This window comes from Myotis brandtii, unplaced genomic scaffold (genome assembly GCF_000412655.1).
Source record: "Myotis brandtii unplaced genomic scaffold, ASM41265v1 scaffold265, whole genome shotgun sequence".
NCBI lineage: Eukaryota > Metazoa > Chordata > Mammalia > Chiroptera > Vespertilionidae > Myotis > Myotis brandtii.
In genome coordinates, this window is record NW_005360086.1 from 1,988,220 (window position 1) to 1,994,565 (window position 6,346).

General features: G+C 44.1%; 1 pseudogene; it reads left to right on the forward strand.

Annotated features, from left to right (window-relative positions):
* The first annotated feature begins 4,154 nt into the window (after window positions 1-4,154).
* Window positions 4,155-4,912, forward strand: LOC102249034 (annotated as a pseudogene).
* Window positions 4,913-6,346: the final 1,434 nt, after the last annotated feature.

A 6,346-nucleotide genomic window follows, 5' to 3' on the forward strand; every position in this document is an offset into this window, starting at 1 on the left:
CTGCCCTCAAGATGAGCAGTCTAGTAAGGGAGGCAGACCTGGGAAGTATAAATTGTGTGCAAGTGCAAGTGCATGCAAATATGTACAAGGATGCCCAGCTCATGTGGCTCAGTAGTTTAGTGTCAACCTGTAAACCAGGAGAACACAGTTAGATTCTCAGTCAGGGCACATGCCCGGATTGTGGGCTCCATCCCCTGGGGGGGCGGGTACGAGGAGGCAGCCAATCGATGATTCTCTCTCATCATTGATGTTGCTCTTCCTCTCTCTGAAATCAATAAAAACATTTAAATAATAACAATAAATAAATATGTACAGGGTGCAATGATAATAAAGAGGAAAGAATGGTTAACTCTGTTTGGAGGTCATTTAGCTGAGAGCCTCCTGAAGGATTTTGCCAAGCGGAAAGTAATCTAGGCAGAGGCTTGACTTAGAGGTTAACTCACAGATTCAGAAAAACAGAGAATTTTTTTACAAATCTTCACCCTGGATATTTTTTCCATTGATTTTCAGACAGAGTGGAAGGGGAGGAGAAGGATAGGGGTGGAGGGGAGAGAAATAGCGAGGTGAGAGACACATCGATTGGTTGCCTCCCGCACCTGCAACCAAGGTGCATGCCCTTGACCAGGAATCAAACCCAAGACCCTTAGGTCCACATGGCAACACTCTAACCACTGAGCCAAATTGGCAAGGGCAAAACAGAGAATTTTTATTTAATTTGTCTAAACCTAATCTGGCCTACTTTTCGAGACCTCAGTCACACAGCAGACCTAATTGAAAGGAAAGCTTGGACTAAAGGGGATATTGAAACAGTTCCCTTGGGCCACAGGAGCAGTCTCTAGAATGCTGAGTGTTTGAGCTTGCTTCTCCCCCTCCTGCTGCTCCCTGAAGAGTATTCAGCATATGGGAGAGAAATGTGTGTCTGCCATTTGATTGAGGTGGATAAGGTGAATGGGGTCTTTGGATCCATGCAGTGATCTTTGCTCTCTGTCTTCTGGTCTCTAGGCAGTGTTCCTTGCTCTCCTGGTCTCTGTATATCCAGCTGGTGTTGAAATTTTGAGCTACTGGAACTCAGGGTCCATTCTTTTGGTATCACTCCCTGTCAACTTGTCCTCCTTTGACTCTAATGTTATATGAGGCATCTCTGAAGCCTGGCTGTGATGGTAGCCTTCCCTGCAGGTCTCACTTCAGAGTTACCTGCTGCCTACCATCCACCCTGTTAGCATAGGCAGGAGTCAACAAGAGAGAAGGGAGCTAGACTGGCTGGGCCTGATTGAGTCTGGAAGTTACACTTAATCAGACTTAAGTCTGGCAGTTACAGCTTCAGACACCCCAGGGGACCACCCATCCTTCATCCTCCACCAAGGAGACTTAATCCCCGAAGTGGGTTCCCAGGGGGACAACAGGCCATTAACCAGGATTACTGAGGGAGAGAGAAAAACAATAAAGGGGAAATTCCTCTGCTGGGTGCATGTGTAGTAGGAGCCAAGATGGCAACCACAAAGGGGAGGTTCCTAGCCTGGGAAAAGGATCGAATTGGATAAAGAACCCTGGAAGCTCTAGAACGGGGATTGGTTAGGGGGAGGACCCAACACAAGCCCACAAAGAATTAGGAAAGAGATTGTTTAATCTGAAAGAGGGTGGGCTCTGTCCCAAGCCCAAGGTGATATAATCAAAGCTTAATCAAGGCCTCTCTGGGGAGCATGCATTTGCCCCTTTTCTTCCTCTGTTTCCTTGCCTTCAATCTCCGTAGCACCCTGTGGGCCCAGCTGCTGAGGGGCTGGCAGACATGGGCCCAAGTGTGGGCTTGGGTATGGCAATGCAGCACTGGCTGGAGGGCAGCCAGGAATGGAGACTGAGCTAACCAGGTGGGGACAGAGACTGAGCTGGACTAAGCTTTGGCATGGACTGAACTGCATTATACCCTGTAGATGCTGAGCCAATGGCACAGAATTTTTGGACCCTGCCCCTTCTTTTGGGCTTGGTGAAGACAAGGCTGAACTTCTTCCACAGCGGGACTGAGCTGAGCCACCTGCCATGGATGAGACACCAGGAACCTGGGGCAGTCTCTTATTTCTACTCTAATAAATCTTACACTCATCATCCTCCTATGCTGGGTCACTCAAATACTTTTCTCATGACTTTGTGGAAGAGCCCTTTTTCCACTATCAACACCCCCACTCTAAATTCCCAGGCTAGCCCAGCCACGGTGACCTATGAACCAGGAGGTCACAGTTTGATTCCTGGTCAGGGCACATGCCTGGGTTTTGGGCTTGATCCCCAGTAGGGGGATGCAGGAAGCAGCCCATCAATGGTTCTTTTTCATCATTAATGTTTCTCTCTCTCTCCCTCTCCCTTCCTCTCTGAAATCAATAAAAATATATTTTAAAAAATAAATTATCAGGCTAAGCTTGTGTACCTGACTGAAGGGGTCCATTGGTCTGCATCAAAGCCCAATAAAACATGAATAGGAGTTTGCAGCCAAGAAAGTAAGGATTTATTAAGAACATGGTGCCATGCCTGGAGTCATTGGTAGCTCACACTCAAAGACCCGTCTCCCCGATGGCTTCCCAATAGCTTCCAGAGGATGGATTACATAGAGGGGAAAATCATTAATCATGGTAACTAATAGAGTTAAAGTTGTGGTCACTACTGATTGGTGGTAGGGGTAGTGGTAATTGATCACAGCATTTGGTCTTGATGTTAGCCATAGAGTTGAATCGTTCAATTTCGCAAGGATTTGCTCTGTGGGATCATTCCACTTTCCTGGCTCAGGAGCTAAAACACAACTGAGGCCAAGATATTATGTTTTGTTTGATTAAAAACTCTGTTTCAATAGTCAACAGACCCAGGACCTTGTTTCTATGACTACTGGATGCTGACTAGACCTCACTGGACAGAATCCTGTGTTCTCCAGAGCTAGATACACTGTCAGATCCTTTGGCATTAGGAGAAATGAAAAGATTCCTGTCAACTGCACTGTCCATGGGGCTGAGGCAGAAGAAATCTTGGAGCAAGTTCTGAAGGTGCGACAGTACGATTTACCAAAAAATAACTTCTCAGATACTGGAAACTTTGGTTTTGGGATCTAGGAATACATTGATCTGGAAATCATCAGATATGTCCCAAGCACTGGTATCTATGGCCTGGACTTCTGTGTGGTGCTGGGTAGGCCAGGTTTTAGCTTCACAGACAAGAAATGCAGGACAGGCTGCACAGGGGCCAAACTCAGAATCAGCGAAGAGGAAGCCACGTGCTGGTTCCAGCATAAGTGTGATGGGATTATCCTTCCCGGCAAATAAATTCCCATTTCTATCCAAAAGGCTAATAAAATGTTTTCCGTGAAATATTAAGAAAAAAAATCTAAACTGTTTGGAGTTTACAGCTACTGAAGCATTGTTAGGAATTGCTTTGATGCTGGGTTTTAAATTTTTTGATGTTGTTAGCAAGCATGTTAACCTATTTTAATGCCAAAATTTTGCTATTCGCCCACAATTTATTTAAGAACTTTCCAGAAAAGGATTTGTTTGCCTTAATGAATACTGTTGGGTAAAAACACAGCATAATGAGTGAAATGGGCAGAAGCAAGCACTCCTCCACCTAAGCAACTCCAAGAAGAATGAATGTCCACTTTCAGTTGGCACATTATGAGGACTCTAACTTTTCCTTACATACAATAATTTTTTCTTTTATTCACAAGATTTCTCAGTACATTTTTTATGCAGGACAGTTTTTCAACCTTGATGTACAGTGACTGTGTAAAATTTTCCTTTCATTGGCAACCTATAATCTTTAAAATATGGTAAGCATTTTATCTATTTTGAAGGGAATATGACAATAAATCTACCAGATGGAAAATCCTGTTAAAAAGTAGAAAAGCTTTTGTAATTTTCTCATTGTGGTGGTTTTATCCTTTTTTTTTTCCTTTTCTCCCTTGGTCTATAATGAAGTTATTGCAGCAGTGCAAAATAAAATCCTATGTATGGAAAAAAAAAAAAGATTGAGAAGCTTTGAATAGAAAGCAGAATGGGGCACTGACCACACAGATGGGAGAGGGGAATGGAGATCCCAGAAGGTGGGAAAGAATCTCCAAAAACTAAATAGAAAAACCATCTGAAAACTGGGCAGAATCACTTTACAATTCTATCTAGGATGGGAGCTTCAGTGCAGATATGGTCAGGTCCAAGAACCACACCATGCACAACCTATCCTGAAAATGACACAGAAATGGCCTCAAGCAACCCCAATCACAGCCCTGGCTGGTGTGTCTCAGTGGATAGAGCATTGGCCTACACACAGAAGGGTCATGGGTTCCAGTCTTAGTCAAGGGCATGTATGTACCTGGGTTGCAGGTTCGACCCCCAGTTGGGGCATGTGGGAGGCAACCAATCGATGTGTCTCACATCAATGCTTCTCTTTCTCTCTCTTTCTCCCTACCTCCTTCCCTCTCTTTCATTCTCTCTAAAAATAATCAATGGGGGGGAATGTCCTCTGGTGAGGATTTACAAACAAACAAAAATCCTGATTACTAAGATATGAATCTCTTAAGGGGGTAGACCCCAAGTTCCTGAGGAACATGCGCTTTGCCAAGAAGCACAACAAGAAGGCTAAACAACACCAAGAAGATGCAGGCCAACAACACCAAGGCCATGATACACGTGCCATGGCTATCGAGGCCCTCGTTAAACCCAAGGAGGTCCAGCCCAAGATCCCAAAGGGCAGCAGTCAACTTGCCTACATAGCTCACCCACGTTTGGGAAGCACACTGGTGCGCATCACTAAGGATCTTGGGCTCTGCCAGCCAAAGTTCAAGGCAAAGGCTCAACCCAAGCCCCAGGCTGTAGCTGTGGCTGCGGCTCAGACTCAGGCTCAGGCTCTCAAAGGTGCCCAGGCCCCCACAAAGGCTCTACGGTAGAGGCTCTGTCTGCTGATGTGATGACTGGTGTGACCCCTGGGCTGGTGTCCTCCTATGCTATTTGTATAAATAAACCTGAGGCAGAATCTATCAAAACAACAACAAAGAAACAGACCAAAAAAAACCCATTTCAACTTCTATTCCTCAGAAAAATACAAAACCCAGTTCTAAGGACAAGGCCAATCCACCCGCAGAGAAAAGGATATAAACAAATTAAAACATAATAACATACTGTTGAATATGTTTTGTTTTGTTTTTAGTTGTTTTCTATTTAAGATATACAGCTTACGTAACATAAAACAGAAAGAGAGGGGCTGGTTGAGAGCAAGTTGTGGTGTCTGGTCAGAAGGTAAATAATCCACAGAGCCTCTATGACCTTTGCCACTTCTTTCCTCCACATATTCATGCATGAAAATGACTCAGCCAGAACACTAGTGGCTTATTTTTAGAAGGGGCAATAGAGCCAGTTGAAAACTTAAGCATAGTAACCATTGCCAATCAACAGCCTCACACATCAGAAGCAGGGAACAGACACTAGTGTGTTCACTTCAATTTTATATGTGTGACTTAAAGGGAACCAGAGAGCCTGCCTCTTTCAAGATGTATATTTGCTCTTTCCTTCTGCCACAGCGCTAGAAATCCCTGGCAGGGGAGTTTCTTGTCTGGCCACGAGATTTCAGCATTAGGAGGCCCCTTACTCAGTGTGGAATCGAGTCCAATTCCCACATTTTCTAACTGAGGAATCCTCCACAGTTACGTGTCAAGTTATGCCTGTGTTGGAACAAGCATCTAGAGCTATGAACTCTCAGCTCAGTGTCCCATTCGACCTCCCTTTTTTCAAATTATTAAGTCAGAAGCCAAATGACACATCTGACATAAGGCCATGGGTCTGGAAGAAGACATATCCTGGACTGATGTCCCATTCTAATGTAATGTAAATGTTGCATACAGAGGAATAACATTCTGTTGTCCACTATCAGATGACCAGAAATCAGGATTAAAAGGGAAGTATTCTTGACTGCTTGGTAAAAATGTTAAAATTCAAAATCTCGGCCAAGCAGGAAGCAATAAATAACAGTGAGAAAGTACAAGGGGTCTGTAGTTAGCTGCTGGGGCCTGAATTGTGCTTCCGCCCCTTACTTGCTATGATGTCTCCAGCAAGTTACTCTCCATGCCTCAGTGTCCTCATCTGTAAAATGAGGTTGAGAATAAGAGTTCACATTTCATAGGGTTGTTCTGAAGGTTCAGAGAATTAATACACATAAAGCACGTAGGAAGTGCCTGGCACATACGTGTTTAATAAATGTAAGGGAAGATTATTAATTGTTGTAGAATTATTAGCAAGGGGCCACGCCCAACTCCTTTCCTATGGGCATCTCTTCTTACAAGTCAGTTTCTTTCTTTTTAAAAAAATACATTTTATTGATTTTTTAC